Here is an 18,219-nt window from a genome sequence, read left to right as displayed (position 1 = left end):
AGATGAGTAAGGTTACTTTGAATTGTGATAACATTTGTACTCTATAGTATTCAATGTGACTTAAAATTGGGGAAAAATGCATAATTTGTATTATACTCCAATAATTATTGATTATTGTTAACGATTAATAATCATAAGAAATTTCTCTTATTATCTGGCTTATCTACTTTAACTGTATTTCTGGTTATAAGGCAGAGTCAAGTTATAGTGATAGTGATGACACTTTGGTGTTAGGGAGATCAGCAGAGTAATTTTAGCAGCAAGAAGTGCTATTGAAACAATGTATGCAATATTTTATAAAGTAAGCAACAACAAATGTGTTTTCACAAAGTAAGACAAGTACATCCAAATCAAGAGCAAACTTGTCAATTTAACAGTTTATGTTAAGAAGTCGGTCACTTTGTGTTGGCATCAAGGACAAGTTGAAATCAGAAACTGTCAATGATCTGCCCTCAATTTTGTTCTCACTACAATTGGCATAGTATGCTTTGTAAATCATTAGTACTCTTCTGAAAATGAATTAGTAATGCTGTTTTATGTACCTACTTTTTAAAAGAAAATGTTATGGCAAGTAACAGATGCTGGCAATGTGAGAAATGGTGCCAATTTTAAATGAAGCAAGATTGTTAAAGTTCCAAGGTATATTATAAAATAATGATGTGAATGAAAACACAGTCCTAAACCCCCCAAAAAGTGGTGGCATGTACAAAATGGCAAGAACAGTGTCAATGACATATTGACAGTCCACCTATAACAATTATTTTAATGGCGGTAGAAATTAATGACATTCAAATTGAATCTCAATTGGATGCTGAATCTAAATACTCAGAAACATGTGTTGTAAACAAAAACAATTCAGGTGCTTGAAGAGGCTTTTGGGTTTCCACCTGTAACTTCAAACGGAAGAGTGTGAGAGTGTGGTCCATGCACTATGCTGGTAGAAGTCCAAGTGACAAAAATTTGGATACTACTAACCTTTGGACAACTCTTTGCCACAGATATAAAAGCCCATGAACATCAGTTCTTCCGTTGTTTCTCTCCTTTTCTCTCTTTCTAATGGGGAGAATTACTAAATTGCTGTTTGTTCAAATTACATGTGTTCGTGCCCTTTTATGTGCAATTTACTAGAGTCCAAACCGCACATCAAAGTGCATCAATCAAAGGTACATGATATAAAATCGCAACCCCAATGTTTCCAATAGGATACATTCAGATCTGGCAATATGTTAAGCTGTGATTTGCCAAACCATATGGCAAACCATCACTTATTAGTAATAATATTTATTTATTCATTACTTTTTTACACTAAAATGCCAGTCATCATCATCAAATTGATGAAAATTGGCAAAAAATTGGCATATCTTTACTATGACTGCATTAAGATATGTTTCATGGATATCTTAATGTGACCACATACCTACATAGTATTAGTTGCACATATCTGAAGATTCATGCAATTCAAAGTGCACATGTAAAAGGGCAATTTTACGTCCAAAATTTTACATGTACATTCAGGACTTAACACTTAACTCTAAATGAGGACCTGATCTGATATTGCCCATTTCCTAATTTTCTCCTCAAGCAGCAAATTTCTGCAATACAAAAATAATGAAATCAACCCCTTGTGTAGCTTAAAGGTAGCACAGATAGCAGCTGAAATAGATATAGAAAAAGTAAGTCCTGCACTGAACTAATTAGGAGCAGTAGCAATAGAAATCACAATAAAAATCACAGTAGCTGTAATAAAGGAGGGATTGATGCCAAACCCTCTGGAAGGAGAATACTCAAAAACACATAACAGCACTAAAAGTGTAATTACTTAGGGACGTTAACTACTAGCTCACTATGGCAGAAATATATAATTCAAACTGGGAATGGTAAATCCAATTGTTTATTAATACAAATTAATACAATTCCACAGATACATAAAAACTCGAGTAATATCATGTACAAAAGAGAATTCTTATGTCACAGGATGAGTATAGACATTGAACTCAAATATGTGTTATTATAAAAATCTAGCATGCTAGTAAACCTCATACAAAACAACATGTGCTTCTTAATGTTTTCACTAAATTGTTCATTTATCTTTGACAAGACTGACATTTTATTATATAAAATTGTTCTTTTCATGTCATTTGTGAAATCGATGTACTAGCTTTCTGCAAAACTCAACTTTAGTTTGTGAGTAATAATTTACAGCTGCTGAGTACTATGTTTCACTTAATGACAACATAAAAGCATTAAGAAAAATTAAATTGAGAACAAACTAAAATGCTGCTTTGGTACTTATTTGTTTACAGGGTAATATATGCTTTCGACCTAATACATGTTAGTTCTGAAACCTAACAAACTTCACTTTATAGTAAACTACCAATACCTCTACTACTTCAGGTTCCAATTTAAAAAAGTAAAGTACAAAGCAAGAGCATTTTAAACTAGAATTTCATTACCTAGCGTATCCTGTAGATATTATATTGATCTTACAAATGCAAATGGTATTGAAGTAGCTAAGCTTTAAGTTTTCTAAAAATTACAAAATGCAGATATGTTCTGATAGAAAGACTCCACAGCAAATATTATTAACCATACTTGCCAACTCTCCCGAAATGTCCGGGAGACCCCCGAATTCTGGGAGTCCGGAAGAGTAGGAAATCCATCCGCATCTGCCCACTACATAGTAAAAGTAGAATTTTAGACGCAATTTGAAATGACGCAATTTTCATGGAATCTCATCATTTTGGCCCCACCCTGCGATATAATGATGCATGCGCCTTATTTTACAGTGGATTCATCAAGCCCATCCACCCGTACCCCTTCTGGGAACTCCTGGAGGGGCACTTCACAAAGTTGGCAAGTTTGTTATTATCACAAAAATATAGAAGTACTTAGGAGTAGTGACCTTGCTGTATGGAAGTGATCAGCTACAACTGCACTGATGAATGACTACTTGCCATAACATCACTGTTTGGGATTTATTCCTTGTGGACACGTAAACTCTGTTGTTATCTAAAATATAAAAACAAGGGTTCAAGAAAAGACAGAAAGTTCTATCAGTGACAACTGATCTTCTTCCATTGCCAACTGATAATATTAAGTCTAAAGAAATTGTCCAACAAATCCATTACAATATCACTGCATGCTAGCAATTTACCAACTTATGCTTAAATTTGGGAATATGTTGTATTTGATACATATACTTAATAAGACACAACAATCTCATATTGATCAGAAGCTAAGAAAAATAGCAAAGTGTGTTTTTGATGTCAATGAGTTAAATTCTAACATTACGTAATACAAATATGCTACTTATCCAGACAGATTGACTTTGGTAGTCAAACATGTAAAGAAACTGTCTGGTTTTTATTTATTTATTTGTTTTTGTATTTTTTCGTTTTTGTTTATTTTATTCAACAATCTTGGATTACAGACAGACATGCAAGGTAACTTAGAAAGTTCAAGATTCAATCACAGTGAAAACTATATAAGCAATAAAAATTGCATAGAAAAACTGAAACATATAATTTAAATTTATATATTGAGAGGGAGGGAAGGAGGGAGGATATGGTGGTCAACACTTAAAAGCAGTGGTGCTTCTTAGGTGTACCCTGGGGCAATAAGTTAAGGGAGCCATAAGATAAGTATAAAAAGGGAAAAGGAGAAAGAGTATTTTACAAATTCAAGCAGAAGAATAAGTAAGAGTGGACTATACATTACAAGGGGGCACAGATATGGTGAAATGTGTACTATTTATCATGCAGGTAGTAAGTGATCTTTTCCATATGGACTATCATCATCAACAACATTTATTTATATAGCACCAGCAAATTCAGTAGCACTTTACAATTGGGGACAAACACAATAATATACAATAATAGGTAATACAGACAAAGAGGTAATAAGACCCTGCTCGCCAAGCTCACAATCTACAATGGGAGTTTAATATATGTAGTTAAGTCTAAATAATGCATTTCAGTACAGCCAGATTGCAAAGGTAAAAGTAATTCATATGCTATATTATTTAGTCACACAAATGTTGCTCAGAGGGTCAAAGAGTTGTTGTCTTGAGGGGATTGTGCAAAGGGTGGTAATAGGGTAACCGAGGGAGGTTAAGAGAGTGGTTACGGAATATTAAAAGATTACTTGAAGAGGTGGGTTTTTAGAGAATGATAAGGTAAATAGACCAGAGGAAAGTCTTGTTCGAGGGAGGGAATTCCATAGAGTGGGTGCAGCTTGAATGTGATGATAGTGGAAGAGAGATGCAGATCTTGTGCAAAACAAGGTGTCGAGCTGGGAGATATTTTGAGACAAGTGCAAAGAAATATGTTGGTGACCTTTTGTTGATAGCCTTTTAGTAGAGATAGTAATTTAGAAGAGATATTTTAAATTGGATTCGGTATAAAATGGGCAACCAGTGCAGAGACTGACAGAGTGGCTCAGCAGAGGAAAAACGTTTTCCAAGGAAAATCAATATAGCCGCTGCATGCAAAATAGACTGTAGGAGCTCAAGACTGTTTTGGGGAAGACCAGCAAGGAGGGAATTGCAATAGTCAATGCAGGAAATCATAAGTGCATGAATTAGAGTTTGTTTTTTTCAGAATAGGAGTAATCACTGTGTGCTTGAAGGGAGAGAGAGAGAAAGAGAGAGAGAGAGAGAGAGAGAGAGAGAGAGGAAGAGGGGGAGAGGAGGAGGGAGAGGGAGAGGGAGAGGGAGAGAAACAGACAGAAGAGTTTAGTTAGAGGTGGAATGAGCACAGGAGACATGGATCTATCAAGTTGTGAGGGTATAGGATCAAGAGGACAGGAGGTGGAGTAGAAAGATAAAGAAAGTAGATACTTCATCTTCAATTGTAAGATAAAATGAAGAGAGGGTGCCAGAGGGTGCTGGAAAGAAATTGAGCCAATTGCTTATCAAGGAACATGATTCCATTTCTAGTCTGATCTTATCAGTCTTGTCCTACAAGTAGGAAGCAATATCCTGGGCACTCATAGTACCTGGAGTGTGTAGGGTGGGAAGGTTGAGAAGAGATTTAAATGTGCTAAAAAGGCATTTGAGGTTTGAAGTCTAAGCAGACATAAGCGATTGGAAGTATCCTTGCTTTGCAGTGTCCAGAGCATTTTGATAGGCATGATAGATAGAAGTGTATGTGAACAAATCATTATAGGTAAGAGAGATTAACGTCAGTGACGTTCTGCATTACGGGAATATTTTTGAAAATTTCATGTTACTTTAGTGTGCCACAGCTGATTTTGAGCTTGATGTGGAGTATGAAGAGTCGCTGGAGCCACTTGAGCAAGGGCTATTGCTATGGTTTGGTGAAAATGAGGTACTGCCGTATTAGAGGAGCAGAATGTAAAGATTGGGGAGAGAAGCTGTTGGAGAGAGGTGGAAAACTCTTGAAAATCAATAGAGTTAAGATTTCTGTGGGTATGAGGAGGCTTGGTAGAGATTGACAGCAGAGAGGTTACAGTAGTGGAGGTGAGCATATAGCTTATAATGTGATGCTCCGGGAGGGGGAAAGAAGTGTTAAGGAAATCAAAAACTGAGCATAGTCTAGAGAAAACAAGATCAAGGCCGTGTCCATATCGATGAGGAGAGGCCTATTAGAGAGGTTAGAGAGTAGTTCGGAAGCAGCAATGGAACGTGTACCACAATGTGGATGTGAAATAATCCAGGATAATTGTGGGGATGTCGGAAGATAAGAAGTGAGGGAGCTTTGTAGATAAATCTTCAAGAAATTGTTGGTGCAGCCCAGGGGGGAGAGTGGGGGTATGTTATAGATCACAGAAACACACATAGAGAATTGATTAAAAATCAGAATAGCATGTACTTCAAAAGATGTGAATGTAATTAATGGTATATTTGGTAGAACTGTGAATGTGCACTGTGGAGAGAGAAATTGTCCAACTTCACCTCTTTGTCTGCCTCCAGGTGTGGAGATGTGGGTGAAAAGGAGGCCACCATATTAAGGGGCTGCAGGTGAGGCAGTGTCTGATTGTGTAAGCCAAGTTTCAGTTATTGCCAGAAGGTTGAGGTTGTTTGAGAGGAAGAGGTCATGTACGGAGGTAAGTTTGTTACAAACAGAGTGTGCATTTCAAAGGGTACATTTAATGGACTTTGGGAGAGAGGAGTGACAGATGATGCGTTGGAGGTTAGCTGAATTGCAGTAGAGCTCTGATGTGTTTGTATTGGAGTTCTGTTTTACAGGATTATGTGATACACCACCAGCTAATAGAAGCAGCGAGAGAGAGAGAGATAGGTAAGATGATTGCAAAATGTGTGTCTTTTTATTTTCTGGTGACAGGATGAGGCTCTACCAGTTAGTGAATAAAAATAGGACAAAAGTTCATGAGTGTTAACTAGAAACGAGTGGGGTAATGAAGAGGCATTATGGACAAAGGTGTGTGTTGCAGGAAGGGTGAAGGATGGTATAATACTAAACATAATGCCATGAAAGGAGAATAAGAAAAGCAATTTGTCAAACATTGTGATGTAAGAGTAAAAAACAACAAATTTGAGGGAATTTAAAGAAATGCCTAGTTCCAATGTCCAGTGCAGTTAGAGAAGGAGTATAGAATAGGATGCAGAAGATGCAGATTATTCTTGGATTTTTTTCAGATGTTTTCCAATGTTTGTTCAACTGTGTTTATTTTTTTTAAAAAAGACAGTTGCAGAGATCAAAAGCTCAAATTAATAAGATGTAGTTCAGGAATGAAGATGATCAAGGTTCCAGTACATACCTGGGAAATTGAAATGAAGCATGATTAGCAACTGTGTTGTTTAACTGTGCATTTACAAACACTTTGTGAGAGAAACCCACTTTGTATAGGAAACCCCAAACACATTACACCTCAAACACCATGTATAAAACAAATGCAGGATTTTAGCAAAAACATGTGGGGGATAATTCTGTTTTCAAGATTTGGCAAGCAGCAAAGATATGGGAAGCTAGCTTGCCGAGTGGCTGTCTCCATATTGAAGAGGGTGGCAAGGAAAAAAGGACAAGGGGCTTTTTGAGACTGAATATGAAAGGAAGGAGGGGAGGAGGGATCAGATCTTATTCCAAACGGTAGATATCTTTGGGCAGGACCACCAACTATAAATATATGTTTTTATTTGCCCACAGTCCCACCAGCAAGCAGTAGAGGTAGCATCCAGCAGAGCTTAGCAGAAGCAGGGTATATGGTTTGTAGGTGAGTGGGGATCAAGCACCACCTATAGAGTAACTTATATGAATTCTCTTTATGCGCAAACTCATGTCCTGATCTTGGATCATTTGTCTATATCCAGCTCCTCACTCAGATCCTCTTCCCATTCTAGCTTATAACGATCTTTGACTGGTTGACGAAATGCAGCCAATAAACGGTAACAGTCATTAGGGATGGATTTTCTCACACAGAAGGACTCTTTTAGGGACAATTTATAGAACAGCCTAAATGCGGGTATAGAGCAGTAAAGGTGGCTTAGTTGAAGATATTGGTAGAAACAGTAATGGCAATTGCTAAACCGTCACTGGAGGTCCACACATCCTGGAAAAATTTGCATGGGAACTAAATCTTAGAGAAACTGAATACCCTGTTGAGACCAATGCTTAAAGTTGCAATGCTGCAGCCAAGGGGGAAGAGCGGGGTTATCCCAAAGGGGTAACATAATATCAGGATTCTTTAGTAGATTGAAGGCATGGGTGCTATAGTTCAGGACCTAAAGAGAAAAGCGGATAGTGGATGGGAGTAAGGAGAGAGGTGGGTGGTTTAATAGATATCCACAGAAGCGTGTAGGGGGAAAGCAAATGCAGAAGATTGGCCTCAATGTCGACCCACAGTCTCATTGCAGATTGTGAGTGAAATATAAACAGCTGAGTGAGATGAATAGCCACGTAGTATTTAGAAATGTTTGGAAGGCCCAGACCCCCATCCGAGGCCTGGAACTATAGCGTGCAGGCTCGTACTCTGGGGCAATCAATACTTTTAATTCAAATCATGCTATTCTACAGACAAGATGAAGAATCAGCAAAATTGCTCTTGGAGATGTACACGTATAGTAACGAAACACCTATCAATGCATTTGTATATGAGAGAATATCAATGCTTGACAACATTTGACCAAGTTAGGCATCAGAGGTAAATGTGCAAGCAAGGTGCATTTGCTGCTTATCAAAGAGATAGGTACTTTATTTGGAGATTGCTTTCATGTGACAGATTTGGTGTACCAAAAATTCAACCCCTATTATTTTTGAAAGGCAATGAGCAAGAACCCTAATTAGATGGTATAACTGTCTAAGGAAGTTTGTAGTTGTAAGTGAAACTAACCACCCTGGTAATCTCATCTAAATTAAGAATGCATGTGGCCACACTGTGCCAAATAATGAACTTAAAGGGCAACAAGTTAGATCAATTTGCCAAGTTTACAGGATATCACACTGTACAGAGTGTACAAAAGACTGACAGAAAAAAGTTTACAGATGGTCAAAATCAGCAAATTCATACATGTCATAGAAAAATAATTGATGCATACAAGGGAAGTCTCACTAAGACCTACAGAAGGTAATGTTATTTCCTAGAGTTTAATGTGCTACCAGAATTATGAGGCAGTTAGATTAATGCCAATAAACAGTGGCATCAATTGTTTAAAAAGACCCATATTTATTTTCTTTTTTAAGAGGTACTGTGTAGAGAAGAAAACTTTCCACACTTGAATGCAGATGGTGACAGCAGCACAGATACTTCTGAAGTTGTTGAAGAGCAAACACCAGTTTAAAATAACTCCTGCAATAGTGAAAACACAGTATAAGGTGCGTTCCATGGTTCATGGTCATATCCTAAACACTTGGTATACATTAAGATCACAGCTCTACTAGTGGGGTTTGATGATATTATCATATAGTAAGCAGAAATACTAATATCACTTTATAACCAAGCAGACTGGTGATGATTGCTTGGAAAAAAATATTTTTTTTTCTCTTTCTTAGATGCAGTTCATGTGCTCAAACCATTAAAAAAAGAAGTTGTAGACAGAAGAATAGGTTGCTAATACTAAATAAACGTAGAAAAGTTTGTCTCACTAATCAAGGTCCCTGGAAAGAGGGACTATGATGCATGCAAACTGGCTGAAGTGGAAATATATGACCTAATATAGGGACTTAGAAAGGAGTTAGGACTATCCCATAGCAGAAGCACTATGAGGTGGCAGGTAGCTTTTCCTACATTTGCAACTGTGTGTAATGAAGACTTCTGCATTTTACTTAGAAATAGAAGGCAGTATTATTTGATCTGTTTTAATGGTTGACAGCAGGGAGTATTTTGTGTGTATCATTTCTATTTTACCCTCCATTTGTAGCTTCTGCTGTTGCTTGTAATTTGATTGAGCAACTTCCAATTTGTGTACATCACAATACTGTCATACAGAAGGAAAAATGTTAAATGAGGGAAAGAGAGGGAGATGTAAAGCAAAGGAAGTATGGAGTAGAGGTAGAAATAGAAATCATTTGGGAAATAAGTGGTGGATGGTGGCAAGATTTGAACAAGGGAAAATGAGAGGTCATGGCAATAACTGTGGTTTTATTTTATTTTTTCTACAAAATCTAATAATTGCCTAACATAAAGAGTGAATACCTTGATATTAAGGTAGTTTGGCTTATTAGGAACATATTTAAACTCTCTGTGTAATAAGATATTTAGCTATCCATGACTAGTAATAGTCAAGCCATAAGGTAAGAGCAGAGTAACTAGCAGCAGGTGTGGTACTCAAAAGTGCATTTAAAATATACTTTTTCCTTTGCAAATTATCAAGTCTTTAAGTGCCTGTTGTCAACGTGTTGCTATTCCTAACCTGCTTAGACTTCATTATAACATACCAGCCTGGGTCCAGCAACATCAAGGTCAACGCACTCTGCGGGAAGTTCTCTCTCAAATGAGTCATCATGGAGGTCAACACCATTCTCTCTCCAGGTTTAATTCTGGGAGCAGTCATTTCTTCAGAGTTTCTGGAGAGAATCCAGGTCACAACTGGAGTGCGCTCAAAGGTGCCTGAGGCAGCTAAAAGAAAGATGTTTGTTCTACCAAGCTACCAGGTACAGATTATGCAATAGGGACATGACTCATGATTGGCAAGACATCCTGATATCAGGAAAACTATTAATTTGGTCCTCCAAAAATTCTGGTGCCCACTGTAAGGAAGGATGTCATTTCCTTCATACAATTGTGTACTATTTGTGCACAGATGAAGATACCATGATACAGTCTTCTGGGCTCTTGATGACCTTGTCTATTCCACAGAGGTCATAGTCCCATGTGTCCATGAATTTCATTACCAATCTGCCCAGCTCTCAATGCAACACAGCCATCCTGGTGGTAGTGGATCAGATTTCCAAGTAAGTCCACTGCACAGCCTTGCAGAAACTACCGTTAGCACTCCAACTCTCCCAGATCTTCACCAGAGAGGTTTTCTGATCTTATTGACATCCCTTGGAGATTGAATGTGAAACAGGTGTTCATTTCCTGACATGGTTTTAGAGGGCCATCTATAAAGGGCTGGGAATTTCAGTTCACTTATCGTCTGGTTACCACCTCCAGTCAAACAAACAGATGTAGGGTACCAACCAATCTCTAAAACAGTTCTAAAACAGTTCCTGCAGTGCTTTGTCTCAGATTCCCGATATATTATATGATTTTGTGAATGTATTTCAGCTATATTTTTTTTATTGTTTATGAGAAAAATAGTTATACCTGCTGTATCCAAGATATTTTTAAATGTTATTCCAACCTAATTAGATAATGCATAGTTCACCATCATGTAAGTGTACCTGATATATGCTCTATGTACACCTGGCAAAAATGCTACTGGCGCAAAACGTCATGCTTGCAATTAGTAAAACTTTTCACAAAAAATGCAATTGTGCAAATATCCACACATTTTTCAACTGCATTTTTGATGCAATAATATGTATGATCTGCTAGTCTAGTATAATTAGTGTACATTCAGAAATTATTTAATAATGTGCTTTAAATCACTAACTCTACAATGAAAACAAACAATTTGTCAGGATTCCCAATATAAAACCATGGAAAGAGTGTAATGAAAGAAGTGTTTTTTATTAAACACCAGTTACAAGGGTTTCAAGATGCAGTACAGTAGGGTATGGCAGAAATGGAAAAAAAACTCAGTAAATAATATGCAGAAGGCAATGGTTTGCAGAACTTTACCACAAAGTAGTGGAGATGATGCACTAGGTGTGACAGACTGCAGAGCAAGGCACTGAAGGTAACGGACACAGGATGCGATGGTGATGATCTGCGGATAGATGTGCTGGAGACTCAGAGAACAGGCAGCAAACAGGAACAAGGGAACAGGACATCTGAACAGGAGAGTAGACCTGAAGGATAAGACATGGGAACAGGCACAGCAACACAAGAAATGACATATAGAAATAGTTCCTTGACATTAGTTTACGTAAACTTGACTAACTGTCATATTTTAGAACTTTTGTAAATGACCAATACTGACTGTGCTAATAGGCTAATGGAAAAAACTAAAAGCAACATAAGTTTAAGGATCTGCAAAACAAAACTAATCATATAACATTCCCCATTAAGTCAAAAGCTAACTGTAAATAGTTAGCTATGAATATTAAGATACCGAATTTTGGCTTTTGGATACAATCTTGGAAAACATTCGTCTGAGTTGATTACGTGCAAGCTTAGATGCCGATTTTTATTGTTTCTGTGAGAGCATGGGTTAATGACATTTCTGGTAACAGCTTTTGCAAGGTAGAACCACAATCGTAATAGCTTCTAGCATTTTCCAGTTCACTTCCAAATAGTGCTGGAGTGTCATGTGTAAAGTTCATTATCATTAATCATATGTATTTTTACCGCATAATTAAAACGTATTTTTTCTTAACTTCCATTAGTGGAAGATTTTTATGTGAGTGTGTGTTAGTGAAAGCCCAAATTCCTCCGTCACTCTGCCAGAAATTTTTATTTAAAATGATTGCTTTATATGCAGCAAGGCACAATGTTAAAGGCATTTCAACAAATGCTTATATTGTGTGTATTTTATTTGATAATTGTATCGCAGGTAGTTAATCAATATCCCGATCAAGAGATAACTTTTTCCCTAATTGCAGAATGATTTAAAAATGTGCAGTGTGTGATATAGTTTAATTAACTTAATATTATAGTTTTAATTAGAAAGACATAGAGGCAAAGAGGACTACAGCCTCTTTTTTTGCCTTTCATTTCTCCCTACCAGTTTAATGAGTGTGCTCAGTGGAGCCCCAACTACTACCAAGTCAGTCACCTTCCACAATTCGCAATGAATTTTATTTGCAAGGATTAAAATGGCAAAATTGCACCATAAAATCCTCTTTAATACTACAGTGTTGGAGCAAGATGGTGATATTTGCAGAGAACAGAGGTTTGCATGGCTCAATTGGAGAACTTGAGTAGAGTACAACTACCTTGCAAAGTATGTAGTTTTACAGAGATGTACAAAAATGACAATGCTGCATGTGATAAAGACAGTTGTAATGTCCCATCACTCTCATGATTATTTATTTTAAGCAATAAATGAAGCTAAACCAGACAGTAGTTTAGGGGGAAAAAAAGTTTTATTCATTGAAAAAGGTGATCTGTAAAGAGGTTGGAGATTAGAGTTTTAAAAGTGCACCTTTTCAGATTTCTCTGCAAATAGGCATGTAACTTCAAGTGCACTAGACGACCATCTAGGAGCAATGGTACAAGGTGTTTTGTACTGGCCGTGCATTGTGATTCATTAATGAGGTCTACTGTACATTCAATGCATCAGTGTCTGTAGTATTTTAAAAGTGAATCTGACAGGCAGGATGTGAATGACAGCTGATTGTTCAAACTGCCCAATCAGCTGTCTGTGATACATTGGTTCAGATCAGGTCACACTAAAATTCTTTACAATCTGATGTCTGCACCATACAATAAATTAAGCATATATGTGTTGTATCTTGATAACTGCAAGCATTCTAAGCAAAGGTTGTCTGCCTTTAGCAAGAGACGGGAAAAAATCTCACTTAAAACATTGAAAACCACTGGTTAAATATGAAATTTGGTAAAATGCCTTTAGGTTTAATTATTACAGTATATTTAGCAAAATATGTGTGTTATGCAGTTTTGTTTTCAATGTATTAATCACAATTAGAAGATTTTTTAATTTAATTCATACAATGGAATAAAAAAAATCACTATACTAATTTCATATTACAATAAACAGATAGCACAGAATTATTTACAAAACATATAGTATTTGTTTATTGCCTTGCACACTCTTCATTATATATAACTCTGATTACTGTAATGCAACTAAATGAATTCGATTTAAAACTTTCAACATTTTAAAATAGTCCAACATACTTTCCACAATGTTCTACATAAAGACATATTTAATTGCAATAACATTGTTAGATTCAAAATATTACAGTCATAAAATTTAAATAATAAAATATGAGATTCTTATGCAGTAGCTATATAGTGTAGTAGAAAGAGATTTGTGTTAGGAAATGTTGCCCACATGTGGAAATTTCAAGAATTGTACTATGTTATCTGTTATTGTACATCTTATATGTTTCTCTATTTTTTTTATAGTCAATTACAGTGCATGTGAAAATAGTTGATTAAAATCTAGTAATCTTATGTATGAAATATGGTTCTCCCGTTAGGGTATTCCATGTATATAGGTGCAAGAAATAAATCAATACATAATATGTATTTAGTGACTGTTGGGGAATGGACATCAATCTAGTCTTTATAGACAGTTACGTCATCTTAAAATTATTTGGTACATAGCTCATTACTAGCAAAACATTGCAAGTAATGAAACTACAGAATGATTCTAGTAAAACAATAATCATATATACACAACACAGGGCCTCATTTACAGAGTTCAAAAAGGGCTTTGCCATAAAACACATACAGTATTTAACATAAAACTGCTTTACCACAAATATTTCATGAACCTAAACGAAAATAACCTAAAAGAAGTTAAATATATATACACAAAGTGAATGAAAATTGGGCTGCATGTAAGGGTGTTGTAAACAAAAAGACACATTGATTCGCTGCACTCACCAAATACATTATATTATTACTACTTGAATCTTTACTCTGTTTTTCAAAAAGTAATGTTAGTTGCTCATCTTGCAATACATGTTACACTGACCAACCTGGAGACCTGCTTTTATCACCATAAAAAATATGTCACAATGTAAACAAGGGAGCATGAAGCAGACACGAAATGTGCAAAACATAAATGAAAAAATACAATAATTGCTGTAAATGCAGGAGCAAGCAGAAACGCAAAAGTAAGTACAAAACAATAACACATGCAAAGGAAAAGACTATGAAACCAATGACATGTTGCGCTTTCATTTACAGTATATTTTTCTTATTAAAGTGTGATTTGTAGAGTTGTGCTTCTCAGTTTCGACTGATGGGGCAAGCATTTTTTTTTTCCAATGAAATGTTTGCCATTCACTATATATTTTTTGAATTCTAAGTTGGATGCAGATGAGGATGGATCAGCAGAACTTATTTGCGTTATTATCACTGGCATTAACAGTGCTTCTTTAGTTCAACAATGTACTTATGAATGTGGAATTGTTTTAGCACATTTGCCCTTGTTTGACCATTCCAGATCATGATGCTTGATGGTATGTTTTCAGCCTCATCTGAGCATGTGGTGCAACTATGGGGTATATTTACTAAACTGTGGATTTGAAAAAGTGGAGATGTTGCCTATATAATAACCAATCAGATTCTAGATTCCATCTTGTTACGGTTCTGATGCCTTAGTCAGTATTTGCACAGGCTTACCTAGGGCGCGGTGTCTAACGGCCTTCCGGTCTTCACCAAGAACCACCGCAAGGTAGGGTGGACTTTGCTGCCGAAGAACCGCAGGTCGCGGCCCCCAGGTTAGCCTACTGATGTAAGGAAGAAGGCTCTAAGGGATGGGTAGTCAAACAGGCAATATGACAAAGTGATGCAAATACAGGCACTAACCGTGAATTCCAGGGTTTGGAGGTCTGGAGCAGTCACCGGTAGATGAAAAGAGTCGGTTGAGTGCATAGCAGGAGATGGGTCCAGAGGAGTCGAGACACAGCCGGGTCGGTACACAGGAGGTATCAGGTATACGGTGCCAGAGGGAAATCCAGAGAGTAGTCGATAACACAGCCGGGTCGGTACACGGGATGGTCAGTCCAATTCGCGGTGCCAGGGATTAAGCCAAAGAATAGTCAGGTCACAGCCAGGTTGGTACACAGGAGTAGAAGGGAAATGGGAGTACACAGGGAGCAGGATCACAGGAGTCAGGTACACAGGAACAGGTAGCCAGGAACAAGAAACACATTGCTCTGACACAGGCAGCGTGTCAGAGCAGAGTGGATATAGAGATTTGAATTCCCCGCCCAGGAGTCACATGACTAAATGCAGGGAGAACCCGGAAGTGCGGGGGCGCCCTCGGGAGAAGCGCTGAACAGCAGAGCGGATACAGCTGCCAGACAACGCTGACAGCGCAGCGGAGCGGGGACAAGGTAAGTTCATAACACATCTATTTAGTGCGTTCTACAAAATGACAGCTAGAATCTTAATTTTTTTGCTATAGGCAACATCTTCACTTTTGGAAACCCGCAGTTTAGTAATGCTCTTAACAGATAATGAGAGTGTATTGCTGACAGCCTTAAAAATCCACCTGGAACTAATCAGCCTAGTCCTCAAGTTACCGATAAGAGTTACAAAGCACCTGAGTGGCAGGTAAGATAAGTAATGTCAAAGCAGAGAGTGTAAACAGTGCAAATAGGCTGAAATGTAATAGAATGCCTCAATCTATCACTGTTTATATCCCTATACCGACAGTTTAGTGGTGATGATGCATTTTATATGGGAACACATTTTTATACACATACACTCAGAGGCCTTTTTTGATACACCTTTATAGCTTCTGATCCATGTTGATATTGTAGTATCATGCAATTGCTGCATATAAGTGGGTTACTGTTACTCACTTCCGGGTACTGGGCAGCGTCCCGGCCGTCGTCATGATGACCGGGACGTCATTTCCTCCAGCGTCGGGACGCTCATTGCCCTCAGCGCCGCGTCCCGGCATCTAGGGCAGCCGTGCGCATGCGCACATCATATGGTTTATAGCCCAGCTGAGCTAGATTACCGGGGTATAGGAGGAATTCTGATTGGTGGACACCTGTTTATTAGGCAGGACGGGACAAGCCCTCCCTGCCGATTATAGTTCCTGCTTGCTGCTGACTAGCCTGCTCTGTTCCTGGTTGCTGTACCTTTTGGATTGATTTCTTGTTGCCGACCTCTTCCCTGATTCCTGACTTCATTTGTTTGCCTGTGCCCTTTTGACCTTTCTGCCTGGACTTCTACGCTGCTGATTTGCCTGTGACCCCTGACCCCGGTCTGTGTACTGGATATTCTGTTTGCTGCCGGCCTGGACCTCACTCTGCTTTTGCTCCTATCCTCTATCTCTGGGTTCTTCCCAGTCAGCGCACAATTCACGACCCTCAGCTGCCTGCGGCCAAGTCTGTCCCTACCACTAGGGGCTCCAGCAAAAACCAGGCTTCTGAGTAGACTCCGGGTTTTGTGTTGCTGGCTGTGGGGGTTACTAACAGTTACATATTCATGTTGGGAATCTCCAGTTCCACCACATCTCAAAGTTGCTCTATAAGATTGATATCTGGTGACTGTGGAGGCCATTGGAATACACTGACTTTATTGTCATGTTTGTGGAACCAACTTGATATGTAGTATGCTTTGAGACAGTGCACATTATCCTGATGAAATAATTAAAATATAGGTGGACGGTGGCTATAAAGGAATGCACATTTTCGCCAACAATGCTTAAATGGTATGGTAAGACAAGAAGGAACCATGGATTCATGTTATTTGCACCAAATTGTGCCTGTACTATTTACATATTGGAGTGGAAATCAATAGTTGTCAGATCAGGTGCCATTTTTACCTTCAGCCTGTGTCCACTGTAGCTTCAGTTTCCTGTTCTTAGCTGACAGGAGTGGAACCCAGTGTTGTCTTCAGTTGCTGCAGCCCATCCACTTCAAAGTTTGACTTGCTGTGCATTCAAATATGCTCTTCTGCATACCACTGTGTGGAGCACGTTTTATCCCATTATTTATTTGCATTAACAAGCAGGTGTACGGTTGTACCAAATAAAATGGCTACTAAGTGTACATAATAATGTTATTAAACACAATCAAATGTAAGTCACTTTGCCAATGTGTATGCGCCCAATTTTGGACAAAACAACTTGTATAAAGAATTCTTCTCCACACTAGATAAAGTGTGTAGAGAACTGACCCTTAAAGGTGAAGACTTCAAAGCTGTGCCGGACCCCCTCTAAAAGAGATCTAGCACGTCAAATACCAGGACTCCTTAAACCCTTAATAAACACATGAAAGAGTTGGGTATTTTTGAAAACTGGCTTGCTCTTTACCCTACCAATGTTGGGGTTCCCAGTATGAAGACCAGGGAGAGTAGTTGTGAATGCAGAGTGTCTTTATTTTGAACACAGGTAATAACTAAATGCAGTCTATGGTAATACAGCTTTTGCAAGTCCATAGGCACAACAGGTAATGCTGGTAAAATATATTGCAGACAGGAACAAAACACTTGGTAATGCTGGTAAGATATATCGAAGACAGGAGCAAGGCAATTGGTAACGCTGGTAAGATATATTGCCTATAGGAACAAGGCACTTGGTAATTCTGGCAGGAGATATTGCAGTATGCACAGAGGAACAGTCTGCATGAGAACTGTAGGTTTACTGTCTTGCTGTCTTTTAGCAGAGACTGGACGATACATTGAAGGAGCCGACAGGAGGAAGGTCAGATAAGCCAAGGGCAGATGACGAAAGATCCACAACAGTACCAGGGAGTAAACAGGAAGGTCAAATGAAGCTGGTGTCTGGGTCACAAGAAAAGGTGCAAAATGATGGAACAAACCGGAGTCAGATATCAGGGAAGTATCAGAGAGAGACCAGCAGCAGAGACATTTAAACTGGCACAGTTTGCTGGAACAGGAAGTATTATGAAAGCCAGACACAGGTGATTAATCAGGGCAGTGAGATTAACTCCTGCATGTGAGCATAAAATGAGTATAAAATCAGCACTTATGGTGGCACAGAGCTACTGCAGGCATGATTCAAAATAAGGCCAGTTTAAC

This window comes from Mixophyes fleayi, chromosome 5, assembly GCF_038048845.1.
Source record: "Mixophyes fleayi isolate aMixFle1 chromosome 5, aMixFle1.hap1, whole genome shotgun sequence".
Lineage (NCBI taxonomy): Eukaryota > Metazoa > Chordata > Amphibia > Anura > Limnodynastidae > Mixophyes > Mixophyes fleayi.
Note: the sequence above shows the minus strand (reverse complement) of the source record.